Here is a 24164-nt window from a genome sequence, read left to right as displayed (position 1 = left end):
TCATAATTCTTCCCCTCAGGATTTCAGATTCATTAGACAAGATCATCATGGCTATAGAAAAGCCCTTTTTGGAATAACAGATAAGTCTGTATCTAGGTAATCCAAAAAGGGCTGCCATGTCTTATAAAAATCCTCAGTTTTTTGGTACGCCATACATGTGAAAAAATCCAAGGAGATATGCTCCATGACTAGCTTATGCCAACCCGACAGATCCGGGAGGTTTTTAGACAGCCAACAACAGAATATTTTTCCTTGTGCAAAAAGTAAAGAAACTGAAAAGTTTTTTTCCTATGCACATCTAAGTGAGCTACCCTGGGCAGGCCCAGGAGAAGAGATACTGGGTCCATCTCCAATTTGGTGCCTAAGATCCACTCTATCACACCTTCCACAGCATTCCAGTATGTACAAAGCCTTCGACAGGACATAAGCAATGAGTAAAAATGCCCACAGTCATTCTACATTTGGAACGTGTTGAGGATACTCCCACTTTGAATTTTGAGAGGTGATCTGGGGCCAGATAGAGTCTATGAAGAATCTTCAACTGCATGGCATGGGTCCTATTACAAACCAAAATCCTTCTTGCCTTTTCCCAAGTATTCTCCCATGTCTCAGAGGAGATCCCAGTCCCCAACTCTCTTTCCCAGACCTCACAAAGTTGCTCAGTCTTGTCCGAGGGGCCACTCTCCAATAGATGATAAAGAGTGCTGACAGAAAGTGTGTTCTTAACACTAAGCACCCTCTTCTCTGTGTCAGATCTGTAAAGGTCAGTTAAAAGTGTGGTACTTTTTTGAATAAAATCCCTAAACTGTAAAAAGCAAAAAAAAAGTCTCTACTAGATAGTCCATACTTACAAGTTATTCGATCAAAGGACATCATTGTTTCTCCCTCAAATAAGTCACTCAAGCAAGACACACCCCTAACTGCCCATAGTTTAAACCTGGAATCCATTATCCCCAGTTGGAAACCCAGTATACCAACTATAGGGGTAAGAAATGAAGTTTTGGCTATATTGCCCTCGCTCTGCTGCATTGCCCTCCATGCCTTAACAGTATTGATAATTAATAGGTTATGACAATACTCCATTGCTGTCTTCATTTTGTCTAAGAACAGCAGACTAATAAGGGGGCACTTTGCCTGAGAAGCTTCAATATCTAACCATATTGACGCCGAGTCCTCGCAGGTCCAATCACTCACGTAAGATAAAAGAGATCTTAATTGGTGGTGTTTAATATCCGGGAGATATACTTCCCCACCCCAATCTGTGGGGCAGTTGCAATTTGGTTAGCTTGATAAGGGGCCACTTATGGTGCCAAATAAAAGAGCTGAACCAGCCATTAAGTCTCACCATTGTCTGTCTGGGAAAGATCGAAGGAAGCATTCACATGGGGTATAGCAAATGAGGGAAGACATTCATTTTAATAAGGGCTATCCATCCAAGCCAGGATATTGGAAGTGCCTCCCATCTTCAAAGGTCTTGTTTAATTTTGTCAAACAAGTGGACAAAGTTTGCCTTAAATAACTGATCAAAGACGGGAATAACGAATATACCTAAATAAAGAAAATCTACTTGTGACCATTTAAAAGGAAATCTGAATTTGCGCTCGGTATCAGGTATTCCCCTGAGACCTCCCAAAGGCATGGCCTCCGATTTTGTAAAATTAATCTTATAGCCCAAAGAGGTGCCAAACGAATTGATACATTGTATCAGGTGAGATACTGAAACTGCTGGGTTTGACAAAAGGATAAGAACATCATCTTCATACAATGTAAATCTTATGTGACTTTGATCCCAAGTCTGGGGCAGATTTTGTTGGGGTGCCTACAGATGGCCTCCGCTAATGGCTCAATCACCAACATAAACAACAACAGCAAAAGGAGACAACCTTGTCAACTGCACCTAAAAATATTAAAGTTACTGGATCACACACCATTGGTGAGAACCACGGACCCTCACCCACTTAATAAAAGCTTTCCCTTGACCAAACTGTTCTAAAGTATAAAAGAGATACAGCTACTCAACCAGGTCAAATGCCTTCTCTGTATCTAGAGAAATTGCTAATCCCTGTAGAGATTGTTGTTGACATGCTTGAATCATATTGAATAATCTCCTCACATGTTGGAAGATCTGCGGCCCTTTATAAAGCCAGTCTGGTCCTCTTTGACAACGCATGGCAGCACTGTTTCCAACCTTAATGCAAGGGTCTTAGACAGGATTTTGAAATCAGCATTTAAAAGTGAGATGGGCCTATAAGCACAATCCTCTGGGGTCTTCCCTTTCATAAGAATAAGAGAGAATTTAGCTTCATTTAAGGATGGTGGGAGGTAGTCATGACTGTACGAGTGATTGAATATGTTAAGCGTCGGCTCCCAAAATATGTTTATAAATTCTTTATAAAATTCATTAGGAAGGCCATCAGGATCAGGCGCCTTTCCACTGTGAAGCTGCTTCATAGCCTCCTGCTCCTCCTGCACTGACAAAGGGGCATTAAGGAAAACGCTTGTTTAGGGGTTACCCCTGGAAGATCCAAGTTCTTGAAAAAAAACTCCATCTTAACCCATCTATCCTCACAGTGTTCAGCCTTATATAATTTGGAGTAAGATCTCTGAAATACTGCATTAATCTTTTCAGAATCGCAGGTAAGGGTCCCAGTCCCTTCCCTGATTGAGGTAATGGCTTGGGGGGGGGGGGGCAGTCGCTGTTTTTCCTGGTAAGATATGCTAAGTACTTGCCCAGCCTATTGCCATGCTTAAATAAGCTTTGGTCTGCAATAGCAAATTCCTTCTTGGCTGTCTATGTGAGCCTGGAATTCAAACTGTGATCCTCTGAAGCTTAGCCACTGAGGGTCTATCAAAGTATGCCCTCTTGGTGACCCTCAACTGTGTCTCGAACAAGTGTTGCTGATCTCCCTTCTGCCACCTCCTACTGGCAGAGTAAGAAATAATTATTCCCCTGGCATAAGCCTTAGCAGTTTCCCAGAGGATGGATGAGTTACTGGCTGCATCTGAATTAATGGCTAAGAAAGATCCGAATTCATTAGGGAAATACTATATGAACTTACTATCCTTAAGAATAAAGGGATCCATGCACCAGAGTCTCGAACCTGTCATATTGCCCTTGATCTTAACCAATAAATATACTGCTGCATGACCAGAGATGGTAATATTCCCAATTGTGCAGGATGCCACCGAATCTAAGAGTGCTGCAGGGGTTAGAAAAAGATCAATCCTAGTGTGGCACTTGTGCGGATTAGAGAAGAAAGTAAAATCCCTACCTGTGAGGTGGAGCCAACTCCAAACATCCACAAGCCCCAGTTCCGTAAACAAATCCACTAATTGTTTAGATTGCAAAGAGTGTATTGGGGGGTCTTTTGGCATTCTATCTAGCGTAGGATCCACAAGACAGTTGAAATCTCCCACTAAGGTAATGTGCCGCAATGCAAGGTTACTCAATTTGGAAAATGCATCTACCAGAAATTTAAGGGGGTCTGCTGGGGGATAATAAATATTCAAAATTCTTCTCCATATATCAAGGCTTTGAGGATTATGAACCTCCTGTGAGTGTCCTTAATACAATCTAGTAATTTAAATGGGCGATTCTTCCTAACAAGTATGACCTCTCCCCTACTCCTAGTATTAAAAGATGAGAAATAAATCCGATCAAACCCAACCTGTTGTAATTGCACGTGTTCCTTGTCATCAAGGTGTGTCTCCTGCAGTAGGGCAATATCCACCCTCTCCTTTTTAAGACTAGAAAGAACCTTTTTCCTCTTGACTGACAAATGGCTCTTCTTCATGTTCCAGGTACACCATTTAAGCACCATCTTTAGCCATAACAACATTTGAACTCGAGAGAGGAAGAACTTGAATTACAAATCGCTGAACATCAATGAAAAAAGACTCATTGAGCCTAAAAACTACTTAAACTAAAACCACTACAACTAACAACCTCTCAAAACTTACAAAAACTACATAAATAAAGAACCAAAAATGAAACAAAATACAAAGTGCCGATGGCACTCAATAGAGGAGTTTATCCCCTGCCCACTGGAGACACTTACACATCCTAAAGTCTTATCTTCTACCCTGCTACCAATATGGCAACCAAGGCAATTAAACACAAAAACTGGGCTTGAACTGCCCTTAGATAGGCATTTAGCCATTGCAACCACCTTCATAACTCCCTCCAGCTTGAGCTGCACCCGAGACACAAGCAAAAAAAGATAGTAATGTTAATGAAGAAGTTAAAAGTAAGTACTCTACCCATCCTCAACTATAATTTAACACTGGTTAATACCAGAAAAAGCCAACAAACTTTCTCTTAGAGAAACAAACATGATTATCTATATCCATTTAACGTGTCAATAAAGATTTTTTGCTTTCTCTGGAGAGTCAAATGAGTGCGTGGATCCATTGAAAGCAATACAGAGCACCGCTGGATACCTTAAAGATTACTGAATCCCGGGTTCCCTTAGTTTTCTCTTGATATCACCAAAAGACTTCCTTTTCCGAATCATCACTGCTGAAAAGCCCTAAAAGCACATAATCCTGGAGCCCTCGTGAATGAAAGCTGTTGGATCTTTCCCCAGGTGCTGGAGGCTTCCATAACTCTTTGTTTGTTCCCATAGCTATGAAACCGTACAAGCACAGGGTGAGGGTACTGGTCCAAACTTGACCTGAGCGCCATAACCCCATGAGATCTCTCAATCTTCACCTGTCGTGCTTCAGCTTCTAAGTGAAGGAATCACAGCAGTCAGTTCTCAAAAAAACTCACTGGCTGACCTCTTCTGTCCCCTCCAGTAGGACAATGATATGAATATCCTTCCTCCTGTCCCTATTTTCGAGGTTGTCAACTTGTTCCATTAAAGTACGGGCCTGTTTTTTAAGGGCCTAGATCCGCTTCTTAGAGGAATCAATCGTGGTCTCTGCCAATGTGGTTTGGTGCCCAACCTCATCCACTTTCTTCCCAAGGCTTTCAAGTTGCTGTTCATATTCTTGAAGCATGGCTGAGAAAGGGTCCAATCTACTGCTGGACTTTTCTTCAATTATGGCTTCAGTCATTTCATGCAACTTCGCAAACTCTGCGACCAGGGCCTGGTGAGTGTTTGGGTCCACCAAACTACTACAGGGTGTCACATCCACGGCCGCAGGCGTGCTTGGTGTCCCTGGTGGGTGTCCTGCACGTTGGGACTTACTTGATCCTTTCCTGTGCTTTGTCATCTCCACTCGACAAAACTGGATTACTAAAGACTCTGTAACTATTTTAGTGTTGAATTTTAAATAATTGGCTTGGGTAGGGTAGGTTAGAGTACTACTTTGCTTAGGCTGTGATGCAGAGCTCAGCAAAGCAGACCTTTCAGATCACTGCCATCTTGGATAACCCCATGTCCAGATTTTTTTTAAAAACATGATAGCTGGATTTGAAAGGCTCTTGATTTTAAATAACCACAATACTACTGTATCCTTAAGACTTTGGTTCTTTGTCATAAACTTTGATAGAGAATTTCAGGATGTTCACTCAGCGATGATGATGGATAATCAACATATGTCTATGTCAGGATGGCATTCAGCTGAAGGGGGAGCTTGTAGTTAATGGGTTCCCACAGTATTAAAGTCAAGAAAGAAGCAGTGGTAGAGAGAAACCATGAAAGATTTGCAAATTATAAAAAGAATCTTGGTACACTGGTGGATATGGTAACAATGGAAGATGCCAAGACTAGGCATGAGATGTGAGTTTGAATCAATACAGGGTAAGATATGGGTGGTGGAGTTCTGTGGTTATCTATTTATAAAGATATTGAGCCTTCATGTGAGGCCTAGATATTTTTTAAATGTAATGTATACATCTACTGAAAATTTCTATTGTAGAGCTTGTAACTGTTGTTTTCTTATTCAATGTCCTTTTTTATTATAAAAAATGGTCCAATTACATCAGCAGAAGTAGTTAGTGCCAGGGAAGGGTTTAGATATTAACTTATACTATATATATATAACATATATATATCAACTTGGTTTTCTTTTATTTTGGAGGTGGAAGCAGGATGTAAAATTATTTTAATTAAAACAGTGTTTGTAATGTCAATTTTTTTGTGTATTCAAGCTGAATGCAGCCTGTAAAATTCCTTTCAATTTTTAAAAAAATTAAAACTACAGTTAATTAGATAGTTAACCCAAAGGTAAATATGTAATTTATTGAATGTTTATAGCATACTGAATCTTTCAAACAAATTGTTTTATAATATTTGAATCTCCCTTAATAAATTTGTGCCAATAAAAATCATTTCATTTAGGCTTTTTAATTAATTTTACAATCAGGCTGAAGCCAATTTTGGTGCAAACAAATATTGAGTGTTTACAGCTATAAAAGGAAATGATAAATGTATTGGTTGGCTAATTTTCATAAGATCAAGGTGAATGTAGATCTCAGTATACATTGATTTATTTTATTGAGTATGTCTATAATTGGAGTTTTAAGATCTACCAGTCTTTTCATTTCTCAGACTGAAAATTGAGTTCATTTATCATTAAGACGCTGATGGGTGCAACTCCCTGAAAACAGAGTTGACTTATTTCAATTGTCAGTAGAATGTGAGAGTTACTGACTGGGTCAGCATTTCTTCCCCATCCCTTGAGAAGGTTGTGGGGAGCTACCTTCCTGACCTCAATGGGGTAAGGCCACCCACAAAGTTGTAAGGGGTCCAGGATTTTGACCCTGTGACACAGAAGGAGTGGAGATGTTTTTCGAAGTCATAATGCTAAGTGATTGGTGGTGAATGTGCAATTGAGGTTGTTCCCATACATCTGCTCCCCTTGCGTTTCTAGGCAGTGGAGGCCATGGCTTGGGAAAAGTTGAAAATCACATGACACCTTGTTATAGTCCTGATGAAGGGCATATTTCCAAAACGTCAACTCTCCTGCTCCTCGGCTGCTGCCTGACCTGCTGTGCTTTTCCAGCTTCACACTTTTCGACTGACTCTCCAGCATCTGCAGTCCTCAACTTCTCCCAATTAGCGCAGCTAGTTACATAACACTATGTCTGACAGCATCTGTGGAGATAGAAACAGAGTTAACATTTCAAGTCTAATTGTCTCTTCTTCCTCTAAGTGTTTCTGAGTTTCTCCAGCAGTTTCTGTATCTGTTTCAGATATTTCAGCAGCCTCAATATTTCACTTGCAATTTGGAAGTTTCATGTAAGTGAGACTGGGTCCTTTATTTTAGGAAGCTAAAAAACACAACAAAAGGTTGTTAGACATACTCTTGACTACTGAAACAATGGCTGCTGGGGAGGAAGTGGAAAGGAGATTATACTTGTAAAATATTTCAAAGTATATTTTGCACAGTAGGAATACTGAAGATAGTATACCTATTGAATATTTTTAAATAATTGTTCATTGTGGGATATGTACACTACAAAATATCTGACTGATAAAATGTTCCACATCCCAGGCAATGTAGTTAGGGGGTACAGTGGACACGAGGGATTAAATTATGAGGAGAGATTATACAAATTAGACCTGTTTTCTCTAAAATTTGGAAGGTTAAGGGGTGATCTGATCAAAGTCTTCAAGATAGTAACAGCAAAAGATGGGGTAGATGAAGATAAACTATTTCTACTGGTTGGGGATTCTAAAATTAGGGGGCATAGTCTTGAGCTAAACCTTTCAGGAGAGATGTTAGGGAAGTACTTCTACATACAATGGATGTTGGATGTTTGGAACTCCCTTCCAGAAACAGCAGTGGATGCCGGATCCGTTGTTAATTTTACATCTGAGCTAGGTAAATTTTGTTAAGAAAAGGTATTAAGGGATATGGACCAAAGGCAGGTATATGGAGTTAGGTCATAAATTAGCTATGACCGCATTGAATGGTAGAGAAGGTTCAGGGGGCTGAATGGCCTACGCCTGTTCATATGTTCCTAAGTGACCTAATTGTGCAAGGTTTGTGAAGGTTTGTAGCTCAGGTTGAGGTTTAGGGTGTAGGTTTGCTCACTCTGCTGTAGGTTTGATATCTAGACGTTTCATTACCTGGCTAGGTAACATCATCAGTGGCGACCTCCAAGTGAAACAAAGCTTTTGTCTCCTGCTTTCTATTTATATGTTTGTCCTGGATGGGGTTCCTGGGGTTTGTGGTGATGTCATTTCCTGTTCGTTTTCTGAGGGGTTGATAGATAGTATCTAAATCTATGTGTTTGTTTGTGGCATTGTGGTTGGAGTGCCAGGCCTCTAGGAATTCTCTGGCATGTCTTTGCATAGCCTGTCCCAGGATAGATGTGTTGTCCCAGTCGAAATGGTGTTTTTTTTCATCCGTGTGTAGGGCTATGAGGGAGAGAGGGTCGTGCCTTTTTGTGGCTAGCTGGTGTCCGTGTATCCTGGTGGCTAACTTTCTTCCTGTTTGTCCTACATAGTGTTTGTGGCAGTCCTTGCATGGAATTTTGTAGATGACGTTGGTTTTGTCCATGGGTTGTACTGGGTCTTTTAAGTTTGTTAGTTTTTGTTTGAGAGTGTTGGTGGGTTTGTGTGCTACTAGGATTCCGAGGGGTCTTAGTAGTCTGGCTGTCATTTCTGAAACTTCTTTGATGTATGGTAAGGTGGTTAGGGTTTCTGGCTGTGTTTGGTCTGCTTGTCGTGGTTTGTTCTTGAGGAATCTGCGGACTGTATTTTTTGAGTATCCATTCTTCTTGAATACGTTGTATAGGTGGTTCTCCTCTGTTTTCCGAAGTTTGTCTGTGCTGCAGTGTGTGGTGGCTCGTTGGAATAGTGTTCTGATACAGCTTCGTTTGTATGTGTTTGGATGGTTGCTGGTGTAGTTAAGTATTTGGTCAATGTTTGTCGGTTTTCTGTATACACAGGTTTGTAGTTTGTAGAAAGGACAACGGAGAACTACAAACCTGTGTATACAGAAAACTGACAAACATTGACCAAATACTTAAGTACACCAGCAACCATTCCAACACACACAAACGAAGCTGTATCAGAACACTATTCCAACGAGCCACCACACACTGCAGCACAGACAAACTTCGGAAAACAGAGGAGAACCACCTATACAACGTATTCAAGAAGAATGGATACTCAAAAAATACAGTCCGCAGATTCCTCAAGAACAAACCACGACAAGCAGACCAAACACAGCCAGAAACCCTAACCACCTTACCATACATCAAAGAAGTTTCAGAAATGACAGCCAGACCACTAAGACCCCTCGGAATCCTAGTAGCACACAAACCCACCAACACTCTCAAATAAAAACTAACAAACCTAAAAGACCCAGTACAACCCATGGACAAAACCAACGTCATCTACAAAATTCCATGCAAGGACTGCCACAAACACTACGTAGGACAAACAGGAAGAAAGTTAGCTACCAGGATACATGAACACCAGCTAGCCACAAAATGACACAACCCTCTCTCCCTCATAGCCCTACACATGGATGAAAAAAACCACCATTTCGACTGGGACAACACATCTATCCTGGGACAGGCTAAACAAAGACATACCAGAGAATTCCTAGAGGCCTGGCACTCCAACCACAATGCCACAAACAAACCCATAGATCTAGATACCATCTATCAACCCCTCAGAAAACAAACAGGAAATGACATCACCACAAACCCCAGGAACCCCATCCAGGACCAACATATAAATAGAAAGCAGGAGACAACAGCTTCGCTTCACTTGGAGGTCGCCACTGATGATGTTACCTAGCCAGGTAATGAAACGTCTAGACATCAAACCTACAGCTCAGTGAGCAAACCTACACCCTGACCTAATTGTCTTGAAATAAATCCTTGAGAGAAAGGAAATCTCCAAATGTAAGTCAATGTATTGTGGGGTATTTAGTGGTCACAGCATGGGACCCATCCTCTGCTGTCAATTCTGCCACAGCCAGTTTTGAGTGGCCTGATTGCCAAGTGGATACAGACTTTCCTGCAATCATGTTTCTTGTATCAATTAATGTGAATATCCCAGCCAAGAAATCTTGGTGTTGGGTAGATGCCCAGTCTCAGAATTGGCATCTAACCAGAGCCCAATAGCTCTCCTGTATCAGCAGTGCTATTTGGAGTAGTGGCCACTGTTTCATCCTGCTAACATGGTAGATACCTGCCCTCTTACTCACATCTGAAGGTTATTAATCTCTAGCCACTGATTTAGAAAAATAAATGCATATCTGAAAATATTGCTTCGGGTCCTGGAGGAAGGTGGCTTGCCTTAGATCTATCCTTTCCTGACCTGGAGACCAGCAGGGGCATCATATACCATGGCATCCAGAGCAGAGCATTAAATTTCTGTCCATAACTCACTAAATAAATCTTTGCAAAGCTGCCCCTTAAAATGGTTGGGTTGTTTGCTGGATCCACCAGGTGATCAGCAAATGGGCTCTGCCACCAAGCTGTTCCTTGTCCACAGTGGATAAAAAAAAGCTATTCATGCATTTATTTTCATAATTCTGTGCTGATAGTTAAAGAACATTTGGATTTTATTGGGTTATATTGTCTTCTGCGGAATCCGTAACAGAGCTTTGAATACTGTCCTGGATGTTGTCGATGAAGTGTTTTATCCTAGATATGTCACAGATTTTGAAACACACTGTTAGTCTTTTCTGTTGCTTTGTGCAGGCACTGGCTGAACAAATTACTTTCCATTTTGAAACAAGACATCTGGAGAAGGGAAACACAATGGTGAGTTGATGAATTCATGAATTACACAACTGTAAGTTGATGAATTCATGCAAAGATACCTACCAGTGTTGGTCAGAAGGTTGCAGCCAGAAAGCTGAAACCATTGTCACTTTGGCTGAGAATATTTTTTCTTACTGCTCCTTTGTTGCCATCCAGGTTCCAGGATATGCCACAATTCATGTATAGCTGCCTTGGTTTCCTCACACATTGCTGTTCTTTGAGATCATAGTCATATTCACACTGGAAATAGATCATTGCTTCAGTTGTTCTCATTCTGTGACCTTTTTTTTCCTTTCCTTCCTCCTTCTATTGTCTTTTTCCACAACTTTCCAATGTGCTACTGTTCTATGCAACTGTCATCACAACATCTTCTCTACTCCAAGCTGAATCAGATCTTTTTACTGCTTTCGAGTAGACATCGTTGATTTGTTGTAACCAAAAAGCAAGCTTGTCAAAATTTGAACATTTGATTTGGCCTTGACAAGGTGTTACTCAGTCTGAACTATCTTGGCATGAGTGGAAGTGGTATATATTGGAAATAAAGGTTAAAAAATGAACTAATGTGCAATATTGATATAAAATTAACAGGTGGGTTAGTTCTAAAACACAAAACATTTTATTTTCATTATCTTGATTTATTTGCTCACTAGGCATCTATCGATTGCGCATCCATGATTGCCCTTGAGAAGATGGTGATGCTGTGGTCCCTGGAGATTAGGTACAACCACAATGCTGACATTTATGCTTTTAAGTATAAGAGTTAAACCTTTGTTTTCTGTTTGACATTATATTTTTCTTCAAAATGATGTCCACAGTTTCAAATAAGGCAGATTCTTATTATATGTAGATCTCGAGAAAAAGAACCATGTGTGTTTCCTTACAGAAAGTCAATTTGACCTTTTTTTTCATACACTTTGAAATGACTTGTTGTAGATTATCATTGTTAGACAGGACTAATGTGACGGAAGAAAATGAGGGAGGGAGATATCTGTGTTACTTCAAAATCTTTGAAATCTTCCCAGGGCTTATCTTGATTGCATGCTAACTTGATATACAATGTAAACTGCTGAATTTTCAGAATTTATACCAATCATTCCATTAGATGACGTGAGATTATAAGAATTCTATGTCTTATTTCTGCAGAACCTAACTTCTTTATGTTACTCTTTTTGCAACACTATTGTTGATTTTATTATTGTCCGCATATATTTAAACACATCTCTAAACCAGGTGGAACTTGAACCTAGGTCTACTGACTTGGAGTAAACTGCTAATTCTGTATATTGTAAATGGTTCAACTTGTAATTGCACAATCTGGCCACATGATGGTAGGATTTTGCTCTACAAGTTACTCAAAATGTGTTTTCAAGTAATATAATTCACATTATTTTTAGCTGTCATTTCTTCCTTCCAAATTCAAGCTCTCATGTCCAAAATAAATGTTTAAACAATATTTTAAAGATTTTTAAAGCATTAAATATTTCACAAGTTTAAACATATGCACTGAACTCTATTATGCTCGATGTTCTATTAATGCGTTCATTAAAATATTTACTTGAACTCTTTGCTTTTCTGATTATACTTCCACATAAAGCTGTGATTGTAGCAAACTGAATTTGGATTATATAGTCCTCTTTAACTGTATACTCATTTTCCCAAGATGCACAAGTGTCGACTCTACAAATTGAATATTTTTGTTAAATTGTTGTGAAAACATTACAGATGAAATCTTGGTAGTCTAATATATTGGTTGATTTTATTTTGTTGAACAACATTAACCACTTAGTTTCACTAATCTTTAGAGAGGTGTTAATAAAGAAGAACAGAAGACAGAACTCAAAATTGGCTTCAAATGAGATTAAGACCATCTTGACTAGTCTGGCATTCCATAGCTGCAACAACCTTGGAACAACCCAATTTAGTCTAGCAAAAGGAGCTCAAATAGATTAAACATAACAATGTTCTGGAGAGATCCAATTACTTTAAGAAGCCTGCTACATTGCAGCCACACAGTCCAATTGATCCTTGTGGACTAAGAACAAAGGCTCCATCAGGTTTCCAAAAGTCTTCTGCAGAGACAGCCAGTGCTCTCATACAATTGGTTTTGCATTTTACCCACTTCATCTCATAAACCTTTATGCTATTCATAACCAGAAATCAATCAAACTTTATCTTAAACATAATCAAAGATTGAGCTTCCACAGCCCTCTGTGTTAGAGAATTCCAAGGTTCACAACCCTATGAGTAAAAGAATATTCTTCTCAGCTTGTCCCTAAGTTCTCTTTATTTTTAAATTATGCCTCTGGTTCTAGACTCTCCAACCAGGAGAAGCATCTTACCTGCATCTACCCTGTCCATCCCTTTAAGTATTTTCTAAGTTTCAATTAGATGATCTCTCATTCCTCAAAACTCCAGAGAATACAGGTCTAGTTTGTTTAAATCTATCTTCATAGGGCACCTGACAATCTTTCTATTGTTATGATTCTTCATGTCATGATTCTGTAGAAATTTCCCTAACAGAAATTACCATTGTATGATGCATGATAAATTCTACTTTTAGTATTTGTTAAAAATAGAGGCATGCTAAAAAAGCTTGTCATCTTAAGTTCATCAGGACAGGCACAAAATGGCAAATTTCAAAAGGAGTAACGATCTAATACTGCATGAGAACAGAGTGTTGATTGGTTGGCAAGTTGACTCTGTCTGGTCAAGATGTTGCTAAGGAAAAGGCATCAGGGAACTATTATTCCCCATGCTTCTGTTCCATTCACAGAAAGTGCAATGCCTGAAAATGTTGCTTCCCCCTCCAGAGGACATGGGCCAGGATATGAATAAATGTAGCTTTTGCAAGTTTAATTGAGCCACATGAGTTCAGTAAGTGCTGTCCACTGGAAAAATTCATCCAACTTTAAAACACTTATTTTCTTTAAAAACACTTACTTAACCGGGAAGATGAAAAGATGTGATAGTGTTGTTTGTTGCCAAATCCCAATTAACTGGACGGTCTGAGTAGTTCAAAGTAACAGGATGAACCTTCCCATTTGAACATCTCTAATGCCACATTCCCACCAGAAACTGCACTTCCCACCCCCCACAAAACCTATCCTTCCCTTGCATGTCCAGATGTGGTGGAAGGTTTCTCACTACTGATGTCAATCTCCATCAACAGCCAGATGTCCCAGTAATGCCACTGGAGCTTCAAATGTTTTATTTTCCTGACCCTTTCCTTGCCCCACCATTAACACTAAGCCCTGTTGTTAGGTGGACCAGCAGTGAGATTACTCCTTTGTCTGGATAAAGCTAGGGTTTCTTTATTCTATGCCAGCATATAGGGAAAAAAAACAACCACCTTACTTTTAATCATTGAATTCAACACCTAGTCTGAAGGACCACTTTATAATAGGCCAATTCCCCTCTCCCTGTTTCATGTTTAGCGCTTAAAATGAGCGAAACTTTGATAACATTTGAAGAATTCAAACAGGATCCTCTTATATATGAATTAAAAGTTGAAATGAGGTGGACACTTATCTGTAGCATGGTCCATTTTCTTAACTCAAAACATTTACGATAATACCAACCAAGCTGCAATTGAGAAGCATTAAGTCAAGCTCGTCATAAAATAAGGGCTACGTATACTGAATGATTCTGTTTGGTTTCTACATATATTTTTAAGTCATTGTAGTGAATAAAATAATAAATACTTTTCAATATTGTAAATAGCTCAAATGAATGGTGCAAACCTTAGTACTCCTTTTGTTGTCCTTTTTGTGAATTGTTCCTAGTTGTAAAAGAGTTTGACTGAAGGAGAATAGATAGAGACTTTTTAAGAAACATCCTTATTTTTCTCAGATCCCAGAGACTGTTTTGTGAATAAATGTCGTGTTGTGATGCTTTCCATGTGAAGTATATCTGGAGGTCGTGTAATTTGTTACCATAAGCACATCTGGAAATGTTTTACTGTTCACTCAGAATTGTGCTGCGAGCAATCTGCTCTCCGGAAAGCTGCAGTCTACAAGGTTAATTACAGGATCAACTTCATACAGAAGGACTAACAGGGAATAGAAACTAATAAATGTAAGGCAGTATTTGTAACAATATTATATTACAGAATCATTTTCTTTTTTTAAGAGCATTATGAATTTAAGGAAATATTTTAATATATTTATATTGTATTTTATAAACAAAATTCATAAACTAGAGATGTTTTTAATACACAGTCTGAATTTTTTAATGTTTTGTGCTTCAGGTAGATATTTTACTTCAATAGCGTACAAGGTATTGATTGAATTTTTATCGATGGGGTTTTCATTTTTCATGAGTTGTACAAATATTTTCTTCAATATAGGAAGACAAGAGTAAGAATCTCAGTTTAAAATATATTGCTTTAAAACAGATTGCTGACATCTGTTCGATATGTAGTCATCAGAGCTCCTTTCTTCTGATTCTCCAAGAACCAAACACTAATGTCCTGAGGCAAATTTTTGATGCGTATGAAAATAGGATTTTTTTGTATTGAGGTATTATTAATTTACCAATGGAAGCATAAATTTTTAAAAAAGCAAAAATTTTAAATTATAACGAAACTAAAAGCAAAATATTTTAAATTAAAATTGTTTGGTTTATGTCCTTAAAGATATCAAGGCAGTGATTAAAAAGACTTACTTTTAACATATATTTTTCTCCATCTGCTGAATTTCTCCTAACCAATTTAAAAATCCCAGTTATATAATTTTTAAAACTAATTGACTCTTTTCAGGTAACAAGATGATTACATTAGCTCCAATTAATATCAATATGTTTCGCATCATTCAATAAAACCTTCGTTTAATCAATGAATGGTAAATTGTTTAACAAAATGGCATTTTTTAACACAGTGACATTTCAAGCAGAAGCTGTGAGCCATCAAAGTTTCTTTTTTCTAAATCTTTGATATATTCTTCTGCTAATATTCCTCTGCTGATAAGGTATCTGTAAATAAAAAAAGCCTTGCGTTTTAATACCTGAGAAACTACACTAGTAACTTGATTTCCTACTGGCCCACTGCAGAATGATAGCCTCTTGATTTTAACAGCCACATCTCATTTGTATCTTACTGGAAGAAGCAGAATATTGTATGACCTAGAGGTGGTCTGCCCACACCAGTCAGATGGTGCGATCAGCTACGAGGACCATCTCATGGGGATCACGCTTAGGAGTTGAAGAGAGGAGCTACATCTCTGGCAGATGAAACTTATGTTTTCTCAGTGTGTTCAGTAAGATCATTTCTGCTCCTTCTGACCCCATAAGTAAAGGAAAACAATTACCTGATTGGGTATTATCTGGTCTTCAACTTCTTCCCTGTTGTCGTCAACCAGCAGGAATGTAAATGTAGTTTCTTATTCAGAACATCAGTCGAAATTGAAGTTTTGTTGTGATTGACATTCAGTTCATTTTGACAGAATTCTAAAGTTTGGCTTTAGTAGTGAATCTGCTAATACCTGTTTATGAATGGCAAGGGGTCAAAACGGGGCAGGGACATATTACATCGTTTCCCTAGCAGAAGTAATTTTTTTTTCAAAATAATAACGGCAATCAGAAACAACTGGAGAAATGTGGGTGACTATGGTTAAATTTCACTCAAGTTGCATTTCTATTTCTGTTCTGCTCCATGCTAATATTACCAGGAGAGAAGAGATGACTACTGCTGGTAAACATTAGCAACAGTCAACAGTAAACCCAAAGGATTTCTGATGAGAAACTACAAATTTCTGAGCTTGTGTTGCATCTATTTGAAGTGATTTCTTTCTTCAGCAAAGTTCAGCTTCAACATATACCTTTTTTATGATAACGACTTATTTCACACCTTCCATTCAAGAGTCAACCCTTTTCCCATGAAGAGCTACTGCAAAGAAAATAAAACTGTCAATGAAGAACACAAAGAGGTTAGATTCAACAGACAGCACACGAGACATCCACCATCTAAATGATAATCAGGGCGTACAATGTTGATCTGAAAAACGAGCAGTTTGTGCAATGAATGTGTTTCAGTCATGAAGTCATAAAGAGTTACTCTGGCAGCAGACATAGCAAACATCTCTATGGATGCACTGCCAGTGGGTGGCAAGGTCATAATCTCTTTCAATGTCTTTATGACATGGGCATTTCAGGCTGCCACTGGGATCATTTCCAATAGTGCTCAAATACATCAAATATTGTGCCAAAGCTGCTTTGTATATGGGTCTTCCCATTGACCATCAGCAATATGACAGAGCTCTGTCCTTTTATCATGTGGCAGGATTCGCCCAAAGTCCAAGATGCCATTTAATTCAATGAAATAGTACTAATATTTCCTCTTTGACAAGGCTGTCATCTAGTTCAACAGGAAATGGTATCAGTACAGTCTATTTTTCTATATCATGATGTTTGCGTTCTTGTGCAATGCCACATTATAGAAACATTGCACTTTAGAAACAGCACTTAAAATGTTGGCACTGTAATTGTGTTACAGCCAACACACATTTTAAAACTTTGTGCTGTAGGAAGAGTCCCCAGTTCATCAATCACATTACAGCGGATTTGCATTGACAAAACGCACATTATAACAGAGCAACATGTATTCAACATACTGTATAGTTTGTTTCATTATATTGTGCAGGTCTGTAGTCACAGTTATATCAGCTGCTTTTTTTTTCTCCTAGAGTTTTCTCTCCGAAGGCTTGTTCTTGATGATTATTCAACAAACTATGGCTGAGTGCCATGAGTTTTACTATGGAAAGAATGAGGAGTCAGCTCTAAATCTAACTTATCTGCAACCACAATCAAGCCCTGTGCTGTTGGCATGAACCATGATCCACACACTACCATCTCGTGAATTGAGCTAATCAGTACCCTCAATAGAATTCTAATGTTATTTGTACAAGTGACACATACTCCTGACATCCTTTTCTGCCTTGGAGTCAAAATCCTGGAAACTCCCTTCCTAACAGCACATTCTAACATTACCTGCACAAAAGCTGTGGTGGTTCAAGAAGGGAGCTCAACACTACCTTCTCCAGGGCTATTAGGGGTGGACAATAAATTTGCAAAATTATTATGGTATTTGTTCAAATGGGTTCTACATTTCATAAACTTCTATTGGATGTGCAGTGAACTAATTTAGACAGACTCCCAGGAGAACAGCAGAAACACTTTAGAGATGTCCTCAAGGCATCCCTAAAGGCTTTGAACATCCCCATTGATTTATGCGAGTCACCAGCCTTTGTGATTGCACTAAATGGAGAAGAGTTTTGGGCAGGCAATGCTGAAGAAACTTCATTAGGGAAATGCAGAGGCAAGGACAAGGTATCTGCAAAGATGTACAAATCTCCAAACAACTCTTTGCCCAACATGTGACAGAATGTGTAGATCACACATTGGAGTTATCAGCTCAGAGCTCATTGAAATGGAGTCGGAGCAAGTCTACCTCAAACCAGAGGGACTGTCGAAAATGATGAATTAAAATAATACCACAGAGGTATATTTAAATTGGAGTTGCCCAGCACAAGGTGATAGCTGTACTAAAACAGCTAGGTAGTACTTCCCATCCCATTTATGACAGTGTTCCTACAATGTGTAGGTTTAACAGTCTGGACAGGATTCCCTGTGTTTTGAATGGTAGAATATTTTACTATCCATTACCACATTTATTACAGTTCGGTTTTCAAAGTCTTGTTTCATCCTTAAACTATATATATGCAATAGCACCCCTGGATTTCCTCTCTTCTTTTCCTTCAAAGATACCATTATTATTACCAGCAACCTACTTCCTACATTGTAATGATCAATATATGCCTAAAGTTGATTGTTCATAGGATATAGCCATCATTGGTTAGGTGAGCATTTATTGCTCACTTCTAATTGCCTTTGAGAAGTTGGTGGTGAGCTGCCTACTTGAACTGCTACTGACTGTGTGGTCGAAATAGACCTACAGTGCTCTGAGGAAGGGTGTTCCAGGATTTTGACTCAGGAGGGATAGATTCACCTGAGGAATGGTGATATAGTTCCAATTCAGAATGACATGTTCTTTTAAGGGAACTTCACAGCTGGTAGAGTTCCCATTGTATTTGTTCTCTTGTCCTTCAAGGTGGTAAAAGTTGTAGGTTTGAAATGCACTGTCCAGTGAGTGTTTGTGAGAATTGACCTATGGAATCTTCAATTTCCAAGGCAATTCCTTCAGAGTCTGCTACAATGAAATTCCACAGAATCCCCATTCACACCTCCCATTTGCATTGGAATAACAATGGTCTGGTAATCAGAAAATTGGGCCATTATTTCCACAATGATCACAATGTTAATAGAGTTATTTTTAAAATAATTATATAGCAGCTTTATCACAATTATCATAAATATCACTTATTCTGCAAATATCCTTTCTACAAATGTATTAATTATTCAAAATTATTGAAATTTTTAATACTCTAAACATATCTCCAAACACCAGCTTGTGAAGTGTCAGTATAATACACCTAATTCTCATATCAGTCCTTCAAGTGTGATTGCACAACAATTACTGATTAATAAGCTGTGGTGCCCACTGGGAACTGAGTTTGAATTGCTACTATTAAGGTCTGTTGTCTGGATTATTACTGACAGAGAGAGAAAATTTTATTTGCTTAAAAGAAATCTCAATTAAAGAACAGCACTTTAATGACACAGCATCTATTCACACTAAATAGATAAGTCCCCATGGCTTAGTTGTTTAAGTGAGTGTGAGCTGAGTTATGCAGACCAGTGTGGTCCCAGATCATATTCCTGGTCCATACTTGGAGTCGAGTTCAACATGTCTGATAGTTTTGCGAGGAAACTAGTTTGTTTGAGCTAGAAGGTCAGAAACCAGTTCAGGGTTTTGTAAATTGTTGGCGTGTGTCTACCTGCACATGTGTGATGAGGCAAGGTCAGGCAAACCTATGATATACAAAGAATCAAATCTTACTTTTAAAGATTGCCCACTTTGATGAGGAACTGACTGAGGGGGTGGAATGGGATGGACACTTACTTATGCATCAATATCTAGTCAGAGGTAATGCCTTCAGGATGGAACATTGAAAAATATAAGGGGAAATGGGCCTAGATTCTAAACCCATCAACAATATGTTAGAAATACTGACAGAGTTTGAGACCTGTTCTGACAATGGACTCAACATCCTGGATGGGGACCAATGCTACTTTTCTTGTTTATACAACTGGCAAACTTTGTAGAAGGGTACAGCATTTTCAGTTCTCAGTCCAGATACTATATATGTTTGCTATGCTTTTCACAGTCTTAGCTCTTTATGTAATTGATAATGTGCTTACTTTTAAGAAAATACTTTCTCATTGCCTCTGTGACATAATCTTCTCCATCATTAAGCATATTAATATTTATTTAATAAACTCCTTTCAAGTCAGTCAACACAAATGATTTCCTTCTAAGGACTGTGAAACCCATTATCTATTTTCTACTCCTTTTCCACCAGTTTATTTTCCTATTTACAGGTAATGCATCACCTGATACATGTTTCCAGTAGTTTCCACAATATATTCCCAGGTTTCATTTATACATATAAATGTCACCCCATTGCTTCCAAGTTCATGGTTTCCCATTCCCACTGAGGGTTAGAATCTAGACCCATTTCCCCTTATTCTTTTCAATGTTCTATCCTGAAGGCATTAACCTCTTACAAGATATTGATTCATGAGTAAGTGTCCATCTCATTCCACCCCCTCAGTCAGTTCCTCATCAAAGTGAGCATTCTTTAATAGTGAGATATGATTCATAGTATATCACAACTTGCCTTACCTGTCTCTTCACACATGTGCAGGCAGACACATCCAACTATTTTGCAAAACCTTGACTAGGTTTCTGACCTTCTAGCTCAAACAAACTAGTTTCTTCGCAAAACTATCAGACATGTTGAACTTGACTCCTAGTATGGACCAGGAATATGATCTGGGACCACACTGGTCTGCAGAACTCAGCTAATCACTCAATTAAACAACTAAGCCATGGGGACGTATCTGCTTAGTGTGAATAGACATTGTGTCATTAAAGTGCTGTATGTTAATTGAGATTTCTCTGTCAGTAATCAACCGGACAACAGAACTTAATAGTAATAATTCAAACTCACTTCCCATTACCTCCTTTCCAAGCTCCATAAACAAAAAACCCTGGTAGGTCCATTGTTTCAATCTGCACTTGCCCAAATAATTTATTTCTTTCTTTTTTGACTCTTTTTCTTGTTCTGTATTTGGTCGCTACTTATATCCATGATTCTTCCAACTCTAATTTCTCACCAACTGAATCCATTTCACAGGAAAAGTCCAGACTGTCTGCAAATCCATTTCTCACCATAAATGGTTTACGTATATCAATGCAACAAGATATACCTGCTGTAGGAAGCAGTGATGAAAGGATAGCCTGACACCATCAAGGATGCACCTTTTGTTATTAGAGAGAGTCTTTTAAATTCATTCAAAGGATGAGGGCATCATTGGCTACGCCAGCATTTCTTGCCCATCCCTCATTGCCTTTGAGAAGGTATAGTAGTGAGCTGCCTTCTTGAACCGCTGCAGTCCATTTGGTAGTCCCACAAAGCAGTTAGTGAGTTCCAGAATTTTGATCCAGCAAGATAAGCTGGTGAATGATGGGAACATACAAGTGCTGATGTTCTCATATATTTGCTGCCCTTGTCTTCGAGATGGTAATGTTCATGGGTTTGGAAGCTCTAAGGAGCCTTCATGAATTTGTTGATGGTACACATTGCTACTAGTGAGTGTCAGTGATCAAGAGAATGAATGCTTATGTATGTGGTGCCAATTAAGCAGCTGCTCAAACTTGGAAGGTGTCATCCTTCTTGAGTATTCTTAGAGCTAAACTCATCCAGACAAGTGGGGAATAATCCATCATACACCTGACTTGTGCCTTGTCGATGGTGGACAGGCTCTGGAGTGTAAGGAGGTGAGTTACTCATTGCAGGATTCCTAGCCTCTGATCTGCTGTTGTAGCCACTCTGCTTATCTGGCTAGTCCAGTTCAGTTTCTTGTCAATTGTAATACCCAGAGTGTTGATACTGGGGATTTTAGTGATAAAATGTCAAGGCATGAAGGTTAGATTCTCTCTTTTGGAAATGGTCATTGTCTTGCACTGATATGGTGCGAATGTTACTTGCCACTGATCAAACCTGGATGTTGTCCATATCTTGTTATTTGAGCAGTTATAAAAGGTGCTGAACATTATATGCAATCATCACCAAACAACCCCACTTCTGACTTTATAATGGAGAGAAGGTGATTAATGAAACAGCTTTAGATGGTTGGGCCTAGGACACTACCCTGAGGACTCCCTACAGAGATGTTCTGGAGCTGAGGTGACTGACCTCCAATAACCATAGCCATCTTCCTTTGTGCTAGGTATGATTCCAACCATGGTGAGTTTTCCCCTGATTCCCATTAACTCTATTTTGTTTCCAGGCTGAATGTTGTTTGGACCTATGGCCTTTGCACTATCTAATGGATTCAGCTTTTCTTGATTTCACATGGAGTGAATTGAATTAGGTGAAGACAGATATCTGTGATGCTGGGGACATTTGGAGGAGGTTGAAGAAAGTTGTAAGTTCCTCTTCCTTATCTTTTGCATGAATGTGTTGGTTTTCACAAAATTGAAGACAGGGATATTAGTAGAACCTCTTCTTCCAGTGAATTGTTACAGATAGTGTTACAGTATGATTCTGATGCTGATGATGACCCACAGCAAGTCATGGATGCCCAGTTTTGAGTTGCTAGATCTGTTCAAAGTTTGTTTCATTTAACATGGTGATAATGCCACAAAATATAATGGAGAGAATTCTCAATGTGATGTTGGAACTTTATTTCCACAAAGATTGTGTGGTGGTCACTCTCATTGTAATGAACCAGTACATCTGTGGTGGATAGATTGGTAAGGCTCAGGTCAAGTGAATGTTTCCCTCTTGTTGATTCCCTTACTACCTGCTGCAGACCCAGCTGAGCTGTTCTATCCTTTCAGATTTGACCAGCTCAGCCAATAGTTGCTCTGTTGAGTAACTTTTATGATTGAAGTATTGAAGTCCTCACTCAGAGTACATTTTGTGCCTTGCCATCCTTAGTGCTTCCTTTAAATGGTGGTCAACATTTATCCAAGGGAGTGGGGTGGGTATGGTTGGTACTGGTTGCAAGTTTGCTCGCTGAGCTTTGCTCTCAGATGTTTTGTCACTATGCTAAGTAACATCATCCATGAACCTCAGTTGAAGTGCTGATGAACTGTCCCACTTTTTATTTATGCATCTTGGTCTGTTGTGGTAGGTGATATCAATTCCGGTTCTTTTTCTGAGAGGTTGGTAAATGGGGTCCAAAATGATCTGTTTGTTGATGGAGTACTGGTTTGAATGGCAGGCATCTAGGAATTCCTATGCGTGCCTTTGTCCCAGAATAGATGTATTGTCCCACTCAAACTGGTGTCCCTCATCATCTGTGTAAGGATAGTAGTGATAGTTGGTTGTGTCTTTTGGTGATTAGTTGGTGCTCATGTATCCTGGTGGCTAGTTCCCTGCCTGTCTGTCCAATGTAATATTTGTTGCAGTCCTTGCAGGGTACTTTGTATATGACGTTTGTTCTGCTGGTTGTTGGTACAGAGTCCTTTAGACTCATCAAGAGTTGTTCGGTGTGTTGGTAGTTTTGTGGGGTACCATGATGCCAAGGGGCCGGAATAGTCTGGTCGTCATCTACGAAATATCTTTAATATATGGTATTTTGGCTAGAGTCTCTGAGCATGTTGTGTCTTTCTTGTTTGGGTTTGTTGTATAAGAATTGGTGGACTGTGCTTATCGGATACCCATCCTTCTTGAATATGTTGTATAGGTCTTTTTCTTCAGCATCATGTAGTCCCTGGGTGCAGCATTGTGTTGTGGCTCATTTAAATAAAATCTTGATTTAGCTCCATTTGTGGGTGTTGGGATGATTGCTCCTGTAGTTGAGTATCTGGTCAGTGTAGACATTGGTCTGGAGCTCTCCACTGGCTTTTCATTCTACTCTGACATCTCGGAAGGGGAATTTGTTGTTGTTCTCTTCCTCTTTGGTGAACTTTATACCAGTAAGGATGTTGTTTATGTGTTTGTGGGTTTCTTCTAATTTGTTCCATTTCGTGATGACAAAGGTGATGACAAAGATGACATAGCGGATCCAAAGCTTGAGCTGGATCGTGGGGAGGACTGTTCATTCCAATCTCTGCATAACTGCTTCTGCTAAGAATCCTGATATTGGTCATCCCATGGGTGTCCCATTGATTTGTTGGTAGGTCTTGTCATTGAAGGTGAAGTGGGTTATGAAGTACAGGTCTACGAGTTTGAGGATGCTGTCCTTGCTGATGGAGTTGGTGCTTTCTGGTGTTTGTGTCCTTGGTTCATCTCGTATTGCGGTCAGTGTATCTTTGGCCAGGGTGACATTAATTGATGTGAATAGGGCCGTCACGTTGAAG

The 24164-nt window shown here is 39.1% G+C and overlaps 1 long non-coding RNA gene across 1 annotated transcript in view; it reads left to right on the top strand.

Annotated features, from left to right (window-relative positions):
* The window catches only part of LOC140482197 (uncharacterized), a 196721-nt gene that overhangs the window by 120688 nt on the left and 51869 nt on the right, over positions 1-24164 (top strand). Inside the window, exons 2-3 of the long non-coding RNA XR_011961684.1 lie at positions 10616-10678; positions 11329-11396. This is a non-coding gene — a long non-coding RNA (uncharacterized lncRNA). The remainder of the gene's footprint in view (positions 1-10615; positions 10679-11328; positions 11397-24164) is intronic.

This window comes from Chiloscyllium punctatum, chromosome 10 (genome assembly GCF_047496795.1).
Source record: "Chiloscyllium punctatum isolate Juve2018m chromosome 10, sChiPun1.3, whole genome shotgun sequence".
Lineage (NCBI taxonomy): Eukaryota > Metazoa > Chordata > Chondrichthyes > Orectolobiformes > Hemiscylliidae > Chiloscyllium > Chiloscyllium punctatum.
The sequence above is the reverse complement of the archived record's forward strand: the minus strand, read 5'-3'. Positions and strand labels throughout refer to the sequence as shown.